The sequence below is a fragment of the Arvicanthis niloticus genome, chromosome 27, assembly GCF_011762505.2.
Source record: "Arvicanthis niloticus isolate mArvNil1 chromosome 27, mArvNil1.pat.X, whole genome shotgun sequence".
NCBI classification, from domain to species: Eukaryota; Metazoa; Chordata; class Mammalia; order Rodentia; family Muridae; genus Arvicanthis; species Arvicanthis niloticus.
In genome coordinates this window covers 28,534,362-28,553,413 of record NC_133435.1, presented here as the reverse complement: position 1 = coordinate 28,553,413, position 19,052 = coordinate 28,534,362, and the positions used below count along the sequence as shown (strand labels likewise).

At 42.3% G+C, this 19,052-nt stretch overlaps 1 long non-coding RNA gene across 1 annotated transcript; it reads left to right on the top strand.

The window, feature by feature from the left end:
• Positions 1–44: 44 nt before the first annotated feature.
• On the top strand, positions 45–18,134 carry LOC143439857 (uncharacterized). Its single transcript, XR_013107874.1, has 3 exons — positions 45–253; positions 11,977–12,135; positions 16,040–18,134. It is a non-coding gene; the product is annotated as an uncharacterized LOC143439857 (long non-coding RNA).
• The last annotated feature ends 918 nt before the right edge of the window (positions 18,135–19,052 follow it).

Sequence of the window (19,052 nt, the reverse complement as noted above, 5' to 3'; positions counted from 1 at the left end):
GGGCGGAGGCCTCCAGTCATGTGCCGCGCAGCAGCCCCTGCGATTCGGCGGGCGATGCGCCTGCACCCTCTCCCTGCAGGCGGCGCGATCTTCCAGGGAACTGAAATCTCCCTTCCCAGTTCGCCCAGCCTCTCTCTCTTTTTCTTTTCTTCTCCCCCAGATCCCTGCTGAGGGCCCGCTGTGGACCTGGGGAACTCCGGATGGACGCCACGTTTTCCTTGCTCCAGAGCACCTCCGGCTTTCCTCGGAAGATGTTAGTACAATGTAACGAATGTTTTTACAAGGTGCCTGCTGATCTGTGCCAGCAGAGATATTTGCCTTGTTGGGTTGAACTGGGTCTTCAGGAATACGTCAGTGTGTCCTCTGTGTGAAAGAGTGAGGAGGAGGCGTTCCACGAACTGCAGGCAAAGGCAGTAGGAGTGAAGGCAAAACCCAGGAAGGCAAGGAGTTAACTGTTGAGTAGTGTAGGCCTTTTGCTGTAGTGTTTGTGGTGCCAAGTCCTCGGAGATCAGATTTTGAAAGGCTGTTTCCTGATGAAGGGCATTAACAGAGAAGCAAGTCAAATAGAGCAGGTGTTTATTGTCTACTTTGGTCATCATTAATTGAATAAGGGTTAGTTTTGTGACTGGCGCGCGCACACACACACGCACACGCACACGCACACGCACACACAGCAGCCCTATTAGGAAGCAGAGAGAAGTGCTGTACAGGTTAACAAGAGGAACTGGAGTTGGGATGTGGGAGATGTGGGTGTGATTTCGTTAATGAGTCAAAGCTGGGTGTAAAGAAAAACTCACTACAAGTTCAGCAAAGCCGTGGGAAGAGGGTAGTCCTTGAGGCAAATTGGCATGTCCCCAAATTCTGACATATCTCAGGTGTAGGCCTGCCTTGACTCTGTCCCTGCTGTGCTTAGTCAGCGGCCTGGGAGCAACCTTGAGAAGTTAGTCTTTACCAACTCGGGAGTTAAATACCATGGCATAGATTTCAGTTAGTGCTCAACAGCTGAGAGGACCATCAGTCACTAACGCCATCTGCAGGGGAAAATCTGGGAGGACATTTTCTTGGCCAGTCCGGTGGTGTCCTTATCATTCAACCTGCCAGATGGAAAACATTCAAATAGTCTTGGCGCTGGAGGCCAGCCTGCACCACGTAGGGAGACCTTGTTTCAAAAGAGGAAAGAAAAACAAAAAAAGAAGCACACAAAACAAGGAACTAAAGAAAAGAATTTAAAAGAAAGTTACTGTCGCTAGTGTGCTACATAGCCAGACTCCGGACAGTTGCACCTACACGGATTTTTCCTCCTCCTCCTCCTCCTCTTCCTCCTCCTCTTTTTGTCATCAAACAGTGGTGTCCATGTTGTTTCTTTGTATTAAGGATTATAAATGACCTAAACTAGCCGGGCAGTGGTGGCGCACGCCTTTGATCCCAGCACTTGGGAGGCAGAGGCAAGTGGATTTCTGAGTTCGAGGCCAGCCTGGTCTACAGAGTGAGTTCCAGGACAGCCAGGGCTACACAGAGAAACCCTGTCTCGAAAAACAAAACAAAACAAAAAACAAAATAAATGACCTAAACTAAAGAATAAGGAGAGATACATGTAGGTTCTATGTCTGTCTGTCTCTCTCTCTCTCTCTCTCTCTCTCTCTCTCTCTCTCTTGTTTTCTTTTAGTTTTTACTATGCTGGTTTTTTTCTTTTGTCTTTTTTTTTTTTTTTTTCAATTTTTAAGACAGGGCTTCATATAGCCCAGCCTAGCCTCAATCTTGCTATGCAGGAGGAGGATGAACTTCTGACCTTTCCTCTACTTGTCCAGTGCTGACAGTATGGGTGTTTGCCATTTTGAGTTTATGATGTGCTAGGGGGTCAAAACCAGGGCTTCTTGCATGCTAAGCACACACTGTGCCTACTGTAGTATGTCCCCTGTCCCTACTATGTCATTTTTCTAATAAGGCATCTGGGCATCTTCAGAAGGCCTAGACACAATCTGTTAAGGATTCTGGGGAAACAGTGAATGGCTTTACAATTGCTGAATGGCAGATCTTGACTGATTCAGGATGCAGGGCCCTTGGCTTACAAAGCCCTCATCGTTTCTACCCTATGACTCCTGAGGATCTGGAGACAAGAATTGAGATTTTGCTGAGGACTTGGTGAGATCGAGGGGTGGCATAAGAATGGTGATAGTTCTATTATTATTATTATTTATTATCACTTCTATTGAGAGGAACTGACTCTTCTCCCTTTGATTTATGATGGATATAGAGATTTGTTAGACCAATAGAATATGGCAGAAATGACAGCATCATGGAACAGCTGCTTCAGATTCCCTGTTTAAACAACTTTTGAAACAGTTTCGTGTATCCTGGGCTGGCCTGGAACTTGAATGTAGAAGGATGACCTTGAACTTCTGAAGCTCCTGCCTCTACCTATCAACTGCTCTGCCCTGTGCCCCAGTTTGTTTAAGGGGAACATGCTAGGCTCCTAGCACTCCCTTTCCCCGTTTGCTACAATCTCTGTGTCTTCTCATTGGTTAACTAGGAAAAGGATTTTCTAAGTAGCCTTCGATGCTTGTCACTCACAGGTTGCTCACTGAATTCCTGTCTGCACCTCTGACTTCTAAATCAGATACCATTGGCTGGTTCATCCCAGAGCACAAACTCCAGAGACAGCTACCACCCATTCCAGCCCTGATCCCTAATCCCAGCCTAGCTCCCTCTTCAATTTCATAGATGTGTATATCTCTGTATCATTTCTCTCACTCTCCCCCCTTAACCCTTCCTGTTCCCTTCCACCAAAGTCATGGGCCTTTTAAAATTACTCTCACATATATGTGAATAACTATATAAACACAGCCCAGAGTCTGTTTAGCGTTGCTTATACGTATATGCTTTTTAGGGCTGACCACACAGTATTAGATAACCAATTAGTGGCATCATCCCTGGGGAATTAATGGTTCACATCAGTCATTAATTGCCTGTAGCTCTTCATCTAGGGTTAGGACCTTGTGAGATTTCTCCCACCCATGCTGACAGGTCAGTTGGTGGCCTTGAATTCACTGTAACTATCTTACCCAGCAACCCCACCCCATCTTAGTCTCCTGTGTGCTGGGATTACAGGTATGAGCCCCACACCTAGCTCATTAAGGTCCACTTTGTTTTGTTTGTTGTTTGAGATGATCTTACTGTGCAGCCCAAGCTGGACTCAGACTACTGACCTTCCCTGTGTTGAGATCACAGCTGTATACAGCAGTATCAGACACTTGAGGTCCCTTCTTATCTTCATCTGAGTCCACTGGAATAGTGACAGACTGTGGAGATGGAGAGATAGAGGCAGCTTTGAGAGCATCTCAGTGTCCACACATGGGCTTTCTGCTCATTTGTCCTTGGTTTGTCTTCCCAATGAGGCTCTTTTGCTATTTCTTCTGTCTACTTCCCCTTTAAACCTCTAGCTAGACAAAAAAAATCATTCTTGGTTCCTCTTAGCACAGCTGACCAGACCAGCATTTTAAAAATGTACTGAGGAGCACAGTGACAGAAGAATGTCATAATTACAGAAAATATCAACAGGTTGTTAAAAAGCATCCTGTGCTCCCAGAATAACATACTATAATCCCACAGTCATTTCCATGTTACACTGGTGCCTGGCACAACCTGTCCTGGGTGCCCTTCTATTCAGTTCCCTCCTAACCACATGGTAGTGACATTCATGAACTTTTGGCCAGATTCTGATCAGTTTTTCAATGCTTCTTGGGACTTCTTCATTTCTAGTGAATGGACTTGCCTGTACCACTAATGAAGTTATTATTTTAATTGCCATAGAATCATGTCACCTGCAGATGAGATGCCACCTTCATCTCCAGGGTGAGGCCCTGGTTTGCCAGACATGCAGGCAAATAGCCCCAGGAAAGGCAGGTGCTTGGGTCAAATCAGCACCCTTACAATGGGGAGGCTGATGCCCTAGAAAGGAGGCAGAGAGTTTCCTGATGACACCTCCCTGTCCATAAAGTCAGAAAACCAACCGTATCTAAGAACAAGGACACTTGAGGATGGATAATAGCTGGATAGCACAGGCTGACCTGGAACTCAAGATCCTTGAGCCTTTCAGGTTCCAGGTTAAATTTAAAAGACTGACGTCACACTCAGGGCTAATCACATAGTCACTGTATATCTTGCTGTTGAAAGGAGGCATGTGTTTACTGTAAGCATTTATGATATACCCAAGGCCTCACATGGGCTAGACTAGCATTGAACCACAGAGCTATACCCAGCAAAGCAACATGCTCTTAAATAACCCCATGGAGCTTCTAGGGTTACTGCCAGCCAGTCCTACTCTTTTTAAAGATTCCTGCTCATTGTCTCATCAAAAGGAGTTTAACTTTCTTCCCTGTGAGATGGGCCAGTATTTTGGCCTGCCTTTACCAGTGGAGCCTGACAGCCAACAGTTTTGGCACTGTTAGACCTGATGGGAACAAGCTCCATTACCTACTTTGGGGTCCAACTGCCATGATAGAAGCTTGTTTAGATTACTGAATGGTAAGATGTCACGTGACTCTGGAGACTAAGAGGCCATCATGGATGTCATAGCCCCAGCACAGTTCCCACGTGAGTCTGCCTTTTTGCCCCATGAGAGAGGTGATCAGGCATCCTGTAGAGCTCTGGCCAATGAAGAACAGCAAATAAATAAGTGGCTGTGTAATAAGTTACTAAATGTGGGATGACTTGTACCATAAAATATGAAAAACACCACAGAGTCAGCAAACTGGCCCAGCAGGTAAAAATTATTTCTATGCAAGCCTGCTGACCTGAGGTTTGACCCCTGAGACCCATGATGGAAGGGGAAAACTACATTGCAGTGTAAGAGGACACACACACTCATACACAGACACACACCTTAAAAATTGAAATATCATGTTTTGTCATTTTTAGTTATTTTAATATTTCAAGTAGCTCTGGGACTGGCTTAGTTTATGATAAATTCAGGGCCAAGGTATTTTCCTATGGTTTAATTTAAGGATGTGTCATCATACCTTAGTGTGGTGGTTTGAATATGCTTGGCTCAGGGAGTGACACTATTAGGAGGTGTGGCCTTGTTGGAGGAAGTGTGTCACTGTGGGCGTGGCCAATTAGACACTCCTCCTAACCACCTGGGAGCCATTTGTCTCCTGTTTGCCTTCTGAACATGATGTTGAACTCTCAGCTCCTCCTGCACCTCCATCCCTGCCTAAGCATTGCTTTGCTCTTGCCTTGATGATAATGGACTGAACCTCTGAAACTGTAAGCCAGCCCCAGTTAAATGCTGTCCTTCTAAGAGTTGCCTTGGTCATGGTGCCTGTTCACAGCAGTAAAACCCTAACTGAAACACTTAGTAATTTAAATACATTGTTTATAAATGTTTGTGATATGCCTACTGCCCTGAGCAATGTGGTTGCTGGGAATTGAACTCAGGACCTTTGGAAAAACAGTCGGTGCTCTTAACCACTAAGCCATCTCTCCAGCCCCTAGAATTCTTTTATATTGAGAGAATTCTTCTTTAGATGGTCTCATTTTTCCCTCTCCACCCCACATAAGCATGTAGGGTGGTTTTTTTCAAAACATAAAAAACAAGGAAGAGAAAAACAATCTGTTTTTCTTTTGTTTTGCCTTGTTCCTTTCCTCTCCTGAAGCAATAAACCCAGTGTTCTCTCTACACAATGGTTCCATTATTTCTGGGTTTGGGTGAGTCCTAGGTTGTGGACTCAGACTTAGGGCTTTATGCATGCCTAGTACTTCTAACTTACATGTGTTTGGGGGTAGAGTACAGGAGGAGATATGAATGAAGAGGCAGGGGAGAAAAAAAGAGAAAAGAAAGCAGCTGTGGCGGCACACACCTGCAGCCTCAGCACTTCAGAACCTGAGGTAGGAGGACCTTAAATTCAAGGGCAGCCTAAGCTATATATTGTGACCCCATTTTTGTTGTTGTTGTTTTTGTTTTGTTTTGTTTTTTTTAAGATTTATTTGTTTATTTTATGTATATGAGTACACTGTCACTGTCCTCAGACACACCAGGAGAGGACATCGGATCCCATTACAGATGGTTGTGAGCCACCATGTGGTTGCTGGGAATTGAACTCCGGACCTCTGGAAGAGTAGTCAGTGCTCCAAATCGCTGAGCCATCTCTCCAACCCAGCCCCATTTTTAAAACTTTATGTTTCTAAGTGTTTTGTCTGTATGTCTGTCTGTGCACCATGTGTGTGCCTAATTCCTGTGGAGGGCATCAGATCCTTTAAAACTAGAGTCATAGATAAGCTGCCACATTGGTGCTAGGAATTGAACCTAGATCTTCTGGAAGAGCAGCCAGTGGTCTTAAACATTGAGCTATTTCTCTAGCTCCTTTGTTCCCAGAAACAAACAAACAAACAAACACATGAGTTGGGGATGTAGTTCAATAGCAGAACACTCTTCTAATGTTCTGCCTGGGTTTAATGCCTCAAGGTGGAAGAGGGGCAATAAAAGCATAACAACAGATATCCGTACAGTATAATCTCCCTATGCTGTACTTCATTTAACCCTTCCATGACCCTATGAAGATGATGTTCCATCCCTATTCTCAAAATGAGTAAACAGATATAGATAAGCTGTCAAAGCAACCCAGCATCATCCGGCCAATCGGAAGCAAAGCTAGTACTGAAACTGATGTAAACCTGGCACCACATAGGCTCGACCACGGCTTGGGCTCGGGCTCTCCTATCTATTGGGAACAAAAGGAAAGTGGTGGGTTTGCTGGAAACACTGTGTCATTAGATCGTTTCTCAAGGCTGTTAACGTTTCTCAGGTTCTGACATGAAACCTGTTCTCTCCAGAAGGGTTTTTTTGTTTTTGTTTTTTGTTTTGTTTTGTTTTTTGTAGAAGCAAATGAGGTTTGGGTTGTTGATTGAGAGTGGCTTTTCAACTCAGCAAGGCAACGCCAGCTTGTTGCAAAATCTCAGAGCTGTCTGGTTTCCTGGACATTGCAACATCAGGTCGAACAAACAACAAGAGAAGGCAGGTTTTCACTCTTTAATGAGTCATTTCACCAGGAAAAGTCGTTGAAATGAGACTTAGTTTGTTCCATCTCTTCTTCTGAAGGAGAGACAGGAAGAAAGAGAATGAAGGAAGAAAGTCGTGGGTCAAAGTGAGTCTTGTTAGTCCCAGAACGTGAGCAGTGGCTATTTTAGCAAGAATAAGGATATGGCAGGGGACTGGCAGATAGCCAAGATGGGGTTAAGAGACTTCTGTTAGTCAATTGTATGTAGCGATTAGCTATGGACCAAGACAAACAGCCTAAGGAAAGGAAAGTTTATATGGGCTCATGGTTTCAGTTTCAGGTCCAAGGCCACCGGTCCGACCACTGGTTCCCTTCTGAGACGTGGTGAGGCAGAAACCTTGGGCATACAAGCTTGAGAGAACTGAGCTGCAACTGCTATTTATCAAACAAGTGTTGGCAGATATAGACAGGAGAACAGCTTTCTTATTGTTTGCTGAGATGAGTTCTCTGGAGTCCAAAGTGACCTCAAACTCACAACATAGGCGAATATGGCTTTAATTTGATCTTTTTTGTCTCCATCTCCCAAACTTCTGATTAAAGGTGTGTGCCACCAGGCACTCTGGGCTTCAAGATAAGCAGAGGTAGAGGTGAACAAGAGTCTAGTCAGGCAGCATAACCTTGAGTAACAATCTTATTCTGTACATTGTATTTTCTCTCCCGTTTTTTCAAAAGGCATAAAAGTCAATTATATTTTTAATTGACTAAGCCTTCTTATCCTTGTAAAGTTTGATAGGAAAATGCCTGGCTGGGTCTGTCCGAACTGTAACAAAACCCTTTAAGCTACATATCTTACAAACAGCAGAAAATCTATTTCTAGCAGTGCCTAAGGCCAGGAGTCCTAAGATCAAGGTGGCAGCAGGTTTTTAAATCCAGCGATGGCCCAGTTTCTGGTCCATAGCTGGTGCATGCTTCTGTGCCCCCACATAGCGGCAGGGGCAACCTAACTCTCTAAGACAACTATTATAAGGTCACTATTCCTTCATGACCTCTGTCACCAGGACCTCATCACCATCCAAAGGCTCGATCTCCCAGAACCATCACTTTGTGGGGGTCAAGACTTCAGCATGGGGGGCTGGAGAGATGGCTCAGCAGTTAACTGTCAATTGGATCAGAGCCTTTGTAAGACAATCGCCTCTCTAGAGCCCCTCCACTTTGGGAACAAGTTTTAGACACATGAGTCTTTGGGGGAACTTCTACCCAAGTCATAATAAACGGTTGTGATGTGATTGACATTTGTTTAGTGCTGGGCACTTTCAAATTTTCATCTCATTTAATCTTTAGGAAGTAAGTACTACTATTATTCCCACTATATAGATGAAGAAGTTAAAACCCAGAGATGTTAAATGACTTACTGAAGGCGAACCACGCTAAGAGATGGAGTCATGATTCAAACACAAATAGGCTTCAGGAGTCACTGATAGTATTGGATTTTTGTCTGGAATGGGTGCATACACTTGTCATTCTAGCACCCTGGAGGGTGATTGAGTAATCATGAGTTTAGGGCCAGCCCAGGCTACATAGTGAGACCTTGACTTACACAGACCAACAAGAGCAAAGCAAAATATTGATTGTGTCTGACCAAGAATCTCATGTTCCCAGGCCGTCTTCCAACCAGCATATCCCATACTCTGATTTTATCTGAAGGCGATCAGAAGTTGTGAATTTTTATAAATCTAAAGAAAGATTACTTAGCAGTTAACATCGTAACAACCCAGATGGAGCTTTTCCTTAGAAATTGGACTGCTGAGCAAAGAAGGGAAGCAAAAGTGGCTCAGCAAGGGACAACTCCCAAGAAAGGAGAGCCCGGCAGGCAGATACATAGAAAACAAAGGACTTGAAAACACAACTTCTTTCTCTAAAACAGTCTGTCATATATTCTGGAAGCTGAGGCAGAAGGACTGCCACCAGCTTGAAGCCTGCCTGGGCTAGTCAATGAGTTCAAGGCCTCCACCACAAGACCTTGTGTCAAACAAATTAGCAAAGGAAGTGTTGGCAGGGAAACCATAGGTGAGAGAGCAGTGATCATTTCTAAGCATTTGCTCTGCACCATTGAACTGTGTCCCTGAGCACAGGAAACTAGGAAGCACATATCTGTGTCTCTCAGAATTCATGCCAAAATCAGAGCATGAATCTGGTAATATTTCACCCTAATGCTCTGTGTATAGAGTTTGTTATTGAAGCACACTGAATGGATGAGACTGGGTGCAGAGGGAGTACAGAGCAACGAGCCACACCAAGCTCAGAGACAGAGTAAAGCATAATCTCTTTTGAACACATAATTGCTCCTTATACACACACACACACACACACACACACACACACGAACATATTAAGAATAGCCATATTCTCTTTGGCATGGCATGGTTTTTCCAGCTATATGGAGATCAGATAGCAAATATAATATCTCCATCTCATTTTCTTAGAATCACATCTGGCTCCCAGTACCTAAGACTGTTTTTTTTGGGGGGAGGGGGGGTCGCCTGAGGGCCTTATTACCATAGTGGGGGGGAAGCAGTGTTTTGCTAACAGTTTTGTTTTGGAGATACTGGGGGTTAAATCCAAGGTCCCATACACAGTGTTCACACACAGTGAAAGCCTTGTACCTTGTACCTTGAGTTGTATTTCCAGCCTGACAGCTCCAGTGCTGCCCATAGTACCGAGCTCGGGCATAGGCCTGGGGCATTAAAGAAAGACTCAGACTCAGGTCATCCATTATGAGAGAATGCCAATGCCTTTACTGGGCAGGTTCAATATATACACCAAGCCAGGGAAGGAAAAACACAAACTCAGGAAAAACAGAAACTCAACTGGGGGGCAATAGAATGTCAAGTGTAAATTCCCTTCCTGGGGCACCATGCCTTAGTCAGGATGTTTTGATCTTAGAGGAACCGCAGAATGTTACTTAGTAGACAGCAGCACACGGAAAGTCTCAGCCAGGGCATGGCAGCCCTTTGGGGTCCTACACCAGCCCATAAAGCAAAGTATTTGTACAGTGTCCTTTAGGGGGATTTTAACAAACCTCTTAAACTTAGAAAAGTATTGAGAAAATGTGAACTCACAGGAGCAGGACATCCCTGGAGCTGCTCTGTCTTACAATTATTATCTGTTACTGTTGCTTTTGTTAGAGATACATTTGGGCTGTAAAGAAAAGGACTGACACTCCTTTTTTCTCTCTCTTTCTCTCTCTCCCTTTCTTTTCTCTCCCCTTCCTTCCTTCCTTCCTTCCTTCCTTCCTTCCTTCCTTCCCTTCTTTCTCCCCCTCCCCCCAAGACTTCTCTGAGTAGCTCTGTTCTGAGAGTTCTAAGAAACTCTCTGTGTAGACCTGGCTGGTCTTGAACTCATAGATGGGCACCTGCCTCCTGCCTCCCAAGTGCTGGGACTAGGGGCTTGCACCACCACACCCAGCAACCTCCTCCCAGGAACAGGAAGTGTGTTTGTTTTTTATTCTAACACTGGGGGTGACTGAGTCTCTTCTCCACTGTCTGGGCTCCAACCTCACAGTCTGAATGGAGTTAGCGAGTCTAAAAATAATGTGCAAACAGGCAATGAGGAGGAAGAGCAAAGGGTTCGCTGATCCAGTCGGTCAAATCCTGGAATACAGCAGTGGGCCTTTATGTAGTGTGTGTGTGTGTGTGTGTGTGTGTGTGTGTGTGTGTGTGTAACATTTTCATGCATGTCTTTTAAGGTAGGGGAGATAAAAATACTTAAATCCCTTGTCTGAAACACAAATTTTATAGTATTTAATTAAAAAATCATATGTAGTTTTTTTTTTTACACTCTTTTATTATAAAACTTACAGATAACTCTCAAGGCACACGTTATCTCCTAGGTTGAGCTTTTACTTTGCTCAGCTACTTCTATCTAGTTTAGTTCTTGTCGAGTTTCAAAGCAGTGGTTCTCAACCTGTAGGTTGAGACCCCTTTGAGAGTTGAATGAACCTTTCATGGGGGTTGTCCAAAAATCATCAGAAAACACAAATATTTACAGTATGATTCATAACAGTACCAAATTGCAGTTAAGAAGTGGGAACGAAATAATTTTCTGGTGTGTGTGTGTGGGGGGGGGCGGTCACCACCACATGAGGACCTATATTAAAGGGTCATAGCATTGGAAAGGTTGAGAACCACTGCTTACCCAAACTAGCCATGAACTCTTTGCCACAGGCTGTACTTGTTTCTCCATCAGATGCAGCAGTTGCTAGTTGAGTCATCTTAGGACACAGCCTGCAAAAGCTCACTGAGCACACTTGCATGAGCCTCTCAGCCCCTCCCTGCCCAGATGGACCGCTTGCACCCATCTTTCACTCTCTCTATGAGCCTGGATGGAGGGATTGCTGATGTAGAGTAGCAAGCTTTATGGTGTTCTAGGAGGACGAGCAAGCAGAAGGCAGAAGCAGAGAAGGAGCAGGGGGATGTTTACTGGAAGGGTAAACACAAATCCAAAAAGAAAAAAAAAAACGTTTACCTGGTTGTGGCAGTTTGAAGAAGAAGCCCTCGAATGCTCCGTGTTTGGATGCTCGGTCATCAGGAAACAACACTGTTTGAGACAGATTAGGAGATGTGGCCTTGTGGAGAGGTTGGGGGCTGTGTCTAGGAATTTGACATCTGGCTGAGACTCGGAAGTAATATAGGACATGGAAGTAGGCTCAAGGTAAATACAGCCAAGGAATGTATTGTATTCCTTGTATCTTGGTCATCCCGATAAAGCCCTAGACACAGTGACCACTGGACTTTGTTTATGGCCTTGTTAGTTCCTCGATTACTTTGTTTATGCCTTAGGACTGACCTTAGGACTGACCATATTCCTTGTATGTACCTAGAATGATATAAAAGCAGACTGGAAAAAAAAAATAGACCCGCTTCAGCTTCAGAACTGGCTGAAGTCATGTTATAATGTTGTCTAATCATCTTTTTCTTTTCAGTCCTCAAGGAAGCTCCCTTGAGACCCTGTTGATTGACTGAGCTGGTTTGGTCTGAGCTGGTTTGGTCAGGTGGCTCCATAGTCTCAGAGTACAACAAAGGTTACAGTGAAGAGTACCACAGGAAAAGGAAGTGCATGCAAAGGAAAATTTGGGACAGTGGTGAGTAAACCCTGTAAGAATGGGACAGGGTAGAATGCTTTTTGTACATGTGCTTAAAGATATGTCAAAATCTAGAGGAGCAGAGATAAGTCAAAAAAACAGCTTAACTCAGTTTCTCACTTTTACAGAAGAAATTTGTCCTTGGTTCCCTGAGGAAGGCACGATAAATTTAGACATGGGAGAAAGTGGGAGAGAGGATAAAAGGGTACTGTACAATGCATGGTCCTGAAAAAATTCCTGAGATGCTTTTAGCCTCTGGACCTTAGTTAGAGATACCTTAGATCCTAGACAGGAAAGTGTAAAATTAGGTTAGATATCAGAAGATGCGGATAGTGAAAGCAAAAGGAAAGACGAAGCTGTTCCATCTGCACCTCTGATTTCTGAGGTTTCAGACAAGGCAGGGAAGAGTGGTGAGCCTCTTGATCCGGGGGATGAAATGGATTGGAGGAGGTTGCTAAGTATGATGAGGATTGGCCTCCTTTTCCAGATTCTCTTAAGGAATTCTTTGCAAAGGAACAGGCAAGGATATCCCTGAGGATTAATGGGCCTCCTGGAGGATGTTTTGGGGTGTGGATGGATAGGGCATCAAGTGAGGAATTGTCCAAATAAAGCTGAGGAAAATAGTAATGAGAGAAAACCTGGACTCTGTCTTAGATACAGGTCTAAGAGAGATGACCTAGGAAATCCTCTCTCTCAGGGAAATGGGAGAGGTGGGGCCATCTCCAGGCCCCAAGACACTGTTATGGGGGCAATGCAGTTCATTTCTCAGCAAAACAATCCTTTCAGGATCTCTTCCGAGCCACCCCAGGCAGTGCAGGACTGGACCTCAGTCCCTCCGCTTACACTCCTGAGATGGGGATGCAAGCTCTTCCTACTGGAACATGTGGTCCACTATTGCCGGAAACTGTGGGATCCTTACTGGGAAGAAGCAGTGTCACTGTGGCCGGAGTGATGACTGTTCCAGGAGTTATAGATGCACATTATGCTGGGGAAATTAAAATTAGGACTTTTTCACCTACCCATATTTCTGTCATTCAATCAGGACAGAGAATTGCTCAATTACTCCTTATACCATTGGTTATGTCAAAAAATAAGGTTAAAGCTAATTTCCGAGGAGCAAAAGGATTTGGTTCTTCAGATGCTCCTTGGGTCCAGGCGATAAAAGCTGAAAGACCTGAATAGTTTTAAGAATAAATGGGGAAAAAAGGCTGCTGGATACAGGAGCAGATGTATCTTTAATGACTTCTATTCATTGGCCTGGATCTTGGCCTAAAACAACTACCATTACTCAATTACAGGTCAAAGTCAGAGTCCTGAGCAAAGCAGTGATCTCTTACATTGGGAGGATGAGGGAGGCCAAGGATGTTTTAAACCTTACATTGTGTCTGATTTGCCTGTTAATTTATGGGGAAGAGATATATTGAAGGACATGGGAGTCTTTGTATACAGTCCAAATAACAAAGTTACATACCAAATGTTTGATTGTGGTTATTTGCCTAATCAAAGGTCGGGAAAGCAAAATCAGGGAGAACTGGAGCCCATTATAGTTACCCCTAGAAAAGGAAAAAACAGGTGTGGGGTATTTTTAATGGAGACCATTGACAAGTCAGGACTCCATGTGGATAAGATTACTTGGAAAAGTGACGTTCTGTATATGTGGATCAGTGGTCTCTTACTTCAGAAAAAATTCTGGCCGTTCAACAGCTAGTGCAGGAGCCTAGCTTCTAACTCCCCCTTCTAATTCCCCCTGGAACTATATTTGTTATTAAGAAAAAAATCAGGCAAGTGGAGATTATCGCAAGATTAATGAAAGATTAATGAAACTATTGAACTTTTGGGAGCATTACAGCCTGGCTTACCTACTCAACCTGCCATTCCAAAAAATACATACAAAAATTATCATAGATTTAAAAGATTGTTTTTATACTATTCCTTTGCATCCTGATAATTGTAAAGGGTTTGCATTTAGTGTGCTTGCTTGTAATTTTAAAGAACCCATGAAGTGATATCATTGGAAAGTTTTGCCTCAAGGAGTGACCAATAGCTCTATTTTATGTCAAAAATTTATTGCTGCTTCATTACAAGAGGCTAGAACTTGAATCCTTCTGTGTACATTATTATATGGATAATATTTTATTAGCTGAGCCGTCTGAAGGAGTTTTACTACAAGCCTTTGCTCTTATGCAACAAGCTTTAAAATCTTGGGAATTAGTTGTTGCTCCAGAAAAGACTCAAAGACAATATTCTTTTCAATATTTGGAACATCAGTTATATCCTAAACAAATTGTGGCTCATAAAATCCAAATAAGAGAAGATAACTTACTTACTTACTTTAAATGATTTTTGGAAGCTATTAGGAGATGTTAAATGGCTAAGACCTCATCTTAAGATCACCACAGGAGAACTTAAACCTCTGTTTGATATTCTCAAGGGGGACGCAAATCCTAATTCCCCTCGACAATTAACTGTTGAGAGATGAGAGTTTAGCAGAAAGTAGCATCTTTCTTCAGCTCCAAGCTTTAACACGCTATTATGTTGCTATGTTAATACAGAATTGTAGAATAGAATCACAAAAGTTATTTTGGGAAAGATCCTGATGAAATATTTATTCCTTATTCCAAACAGCAATTAAATTGGTTATTTCAGAATACTAATATTTGGCCTATTGCATGTGCAACTTTTCAGGCAAAATTGATAATCATTATCTAAAAGACAAGTTGTTACAATTTTCCTCTATACATGTATTTCCTGTAAATTTACACATGCAGTCCATAGAGAATGTGCTTACTGTATTTATAGATGGCTCATCTAATGGGAAGGAAGCATATGTAATTAGATAACATGTTCATTCTTTTGAGTTTCTCCCTGCTTTACACAAATAGTTGAGTTATGTGCTATATCCACTGTTTTTGAAATGCTGAAAAACCAAGCTTTTAATTTGTATACTGATAGCCAATACATAGCTCATGGGTTACAATTGCTTGAAACTGTTCCTTTTTTAGATACTGCTAATTCTCAAATTTTGCAATTATTTATTAAAATACAATTCAATTTAAGAGAATACACTGTTCCTTACCTTATTTGACATTTAAGAGCTCATACTAGATTGCCCAGACCCCTTAGTGAGGGCAATACCACAGCAGGTTTGCATACCAGGCAGATTATGGGCTTTACACACGAACAATTAGCCAAATAATCACATTCTTTACATCATCAAAATAGTAATAGCTTGAGACAACATTTGGTATTTCTAGAGAATGTGCAGGTCAAATTGTATCAACTGGTCCTCAGTTTCTTCCTGTACCACACAATGGTGTGAATCTTCAAGGACTTGTACCTAATCAATTATGGCAAATGGATGTTACTCATATTTCTGATTCTGGAAAACTTAAATATGTTCTTGTGTATTGACACCTTCTCAGACTTTCTTGTTGCAACTGCTTTAACAGGAGAAGCAACTAAAAATATAATTAGTCATTGCCTGTATTGTTTTTCTATGCTGGGTATTCCAAATCAGAATATGACAGATAATGGAACTGGCTATTGCAATCAAGCGTTTGAGACTCTCTGTCAACAATTTAATATTACCCATATTACTGGAATTCTTTATAATCCTCAAAGACAAGGTATAGTGGAACAGGCTCATAGAACATTAAAACAATATCTTCATAAAATAAAAAGGGAGAAATTATAGCCCTATACACCACAAAACTATTTAAATCATGCTCTTTTTATTTTAAATTTTTAAAATTTGGATGTTCGTGGATGTTCAGCTGCTGAGCATTTTTTGGCACCCTCACGCCTCCATGCTTCAGTGAAATGGAAGGATCCTATGGCAGGCAAATGGCATGGACCCAACCCTGTACTCATATGGGGATGAGGTAGCATTTGTGTTTTTTCACAGGAAGAAAATGGGGCGCGGTGGCTGCCAGAGAGGCTGGTGTGACAAATGGAACAACTCCACCTCCCTGCTGGTTCCCTTACTGATGATGATGATGGTTCCTTACATGGTGACGTGCACTGGGCCTACGTGCCTGACCCACCACTCATCCATCCAGCAGTGTGGTCCAGACCAGAGATTCTCATAACCAGTAATAATATTCAACTTCTTAGATCTCCTTAGACAAAGGAGTCAACTAATAATAAGATCATAACTTTCAATGCATTTGGTGATGGGATACCTGTTTGCTTTGTGAAGAATAGTATGAACGATGGCTGTATTTTTGTGTTTACACAAACTTGGAAGAAAAACATTTCACAAACTGTAACTCAAACGTATAGAGATGGGCATGCCTAAACATTATGAGGAATCTCCCTTTTATCCTCATGAAATATGACCTTGTGAGTCTAAACCCACAGAGAATGTGGAATAAGCATTTAACAAAGTTGTTAAGTGGAGAGGATGTTATAATCAATCTCCAATGTTGTTTAATATTTCCAATAATATGTGAATTATTGATTGGGCAGGAAAGCAAACATTGTACAAAAAGAATATTCATAGGTCTTTGGCAATCAGGTTCTGGACATTTCCAATGGCACATCTGAAAGTTAGTTGCAGCTCTCTATGAAGTTACATTGGCAATAAACAAAATTGGGACAAGATCTGAATTCTAATCAAATGTATATGTGTTAAGGCTCCTAATCTTTTATTAATTGGTGGTGTTAAACTTACTTTTGTTAATTCTATAGTACTTAATGTAAGTTGTGTTGATTGTGTACTTTCTAGTTGTGTTAGTGTATTGAAGTCTGGCCTGTCTGTCATGGTGGTCTATCAACCAGCTTTTGTATTATTGCCTGTGAGTATGACAGGACCTTGGCATTCTGAAAAGAGCTTGCAGATGTTGGAAGAAGTGACCCTGGCTTTACATAGAAGCAGGAGGGTAGTGGGCTTGATTATTGCCAGGATAGTGGCTTTGATTATATTAATAGCTAGCACTGCAATTACTTTGACACAAGAAGTTAAGACAGCTACTTTTGTTAATCATTTAGCAAAAAATGTTACTAGTGTTCTGAATATTCAAGAGGATTTAGATAGGCATTTGGAACAACGAATTAATGCTCTTTATGATACTACTCAAATTATTGGAGAGGAGGTTCAGAGTTTAAGAGTAAGAAGCCATCTCAAGTGTCACACTAAATACCAATGTATTTGTGTCACTTCTAAAATTTACAGTGACAATCACTATAATTGAGAGAAAATTCAAAGACATTTGCAGGATGTTTGGCATAATTCTAACACTTCTCTGGATGTTTTAACTTTGTCTAATGAGATTATGAATTTAAAGGATGCTGCTCTGCTCAGCTTTGGTGCTGTGGATGCTGCTGATAAAATTACTTGTGGCTTAAGGTCAGTGTTTCCATCTTGGTCAAAAATGACTTATATAGCTTGATCATGTTGGCCCTTCTTGTCCTGGGAATACTTTTATTCCTGCCCATTGTGATAAAACTTGCCTTTAACCACATCAACATATTGGTGGCCAAAATACATGGCTTCAAACTAAAAATGGGTCCCCAAACAGAGTCATTAATTTAACAGGCTGTTAGCCAATGATGGGTAAGATTCTGCACAGAGCCTTACCAACCTAAGGCAGAAATGCATTGCTTTTGATAATGCATATTCCACGACAGGTAAGGAAGACATTCTTGTCAGAACAACCTAAGACAAGCACAATCTTGTTTATAGAATAAAAAGAGGGAGATGTAGAGAGCTTTGGGGACTGCTTCTAGGAATTTGGCAGGAATCTGATGTTGAGCTATGACAAGCAAGTAGGCTCAAGGTAGATACAGCCAAGGAATGTGTTATATTCCTTGTATCTTGGTCATCCTGATAAACTCCTAAACACAGTGACCACAAGACTTTGTTTATTGCTTTGTTTGTTTCTTGATTACTTTGTTTATGCCTTAGGACTGACCATATTCTTTGTATGTATCTAGAATGATGTAAAAGCAGATTGGAAAAAAATAAACCTGCGTCAGCTTTAGAACTGGCTGAAGTCATATTATAATGTCTAATTGTCTTTTTCTTTTCAATCCTCACTCCTTCCATTGAGACCCTGTTGACTGACTGACCTGGCTTAGTCATGGCCTTGTTGGATGAAGTGTGTTACTGGGGATGTGCTTTGAGATTTCAAAATCCCAAGCCGAACCCAGTTTTCCCTTTTCTCTTCCTCTCTTTCCTACTGCCTGCAGATCTGGATGTTGAACTCTCAGCTCCTTCTTCAGCACAGTGTCTGCCTGCATGCCCCCATGCTTCCTGCCATGATGATAATGGGCTAAACCTCTGCGATCGTAAGCTAGCCCTAATTAAATGCTTTATTCTTACTAAGAGTGTGGCCATGATCATAGTGTCTCTTCATAGCAAGAGAACACTGACTAAGACACTGGTACCATAGAGACAGAGAATCTTCTTTATGACCATTCCCCATTTCTGACTTTTCTTAGAGCATCTAATTTAGCAAGCTTGCAGCTGGGTATGGTGGCACATGCCCATAATCCTTGATCTTAGGAAGTGAGAGCCAGGGGATTAAAGCATGTTTGAATCCGGTCTGGGCCACATGGAGAAAGTGGGGGAGGAAGGGGAGGAGAAGAGAAGGGGGGATAAAAGGAAAAAGAACAGACTGCAATCACAATTGCCTTCTTGACCCTGTAAAGTGTATACAAGTCTTAAAAGCCTTTGAAAAGTTTTTGGCTGACTTTACAACCCAGAAATGTCTTTTCTGTAGGATCTAGAAAACCAACTGTGTGACACAGAATGTTGAGAAAAGGTACTGTCCTGTCTCCCAGTTTCTGTGGAGACTGGGAGCCTAACTTGTCAGATACCATGACTTTAATTTTGAAATCTCTCTCTCTCTCTCTCTCTCTCTCTCTCTCTCTCTCTCTCTCTCTCTCTCTTTCGTTGTTGTTCCTTTGGAGCAAAA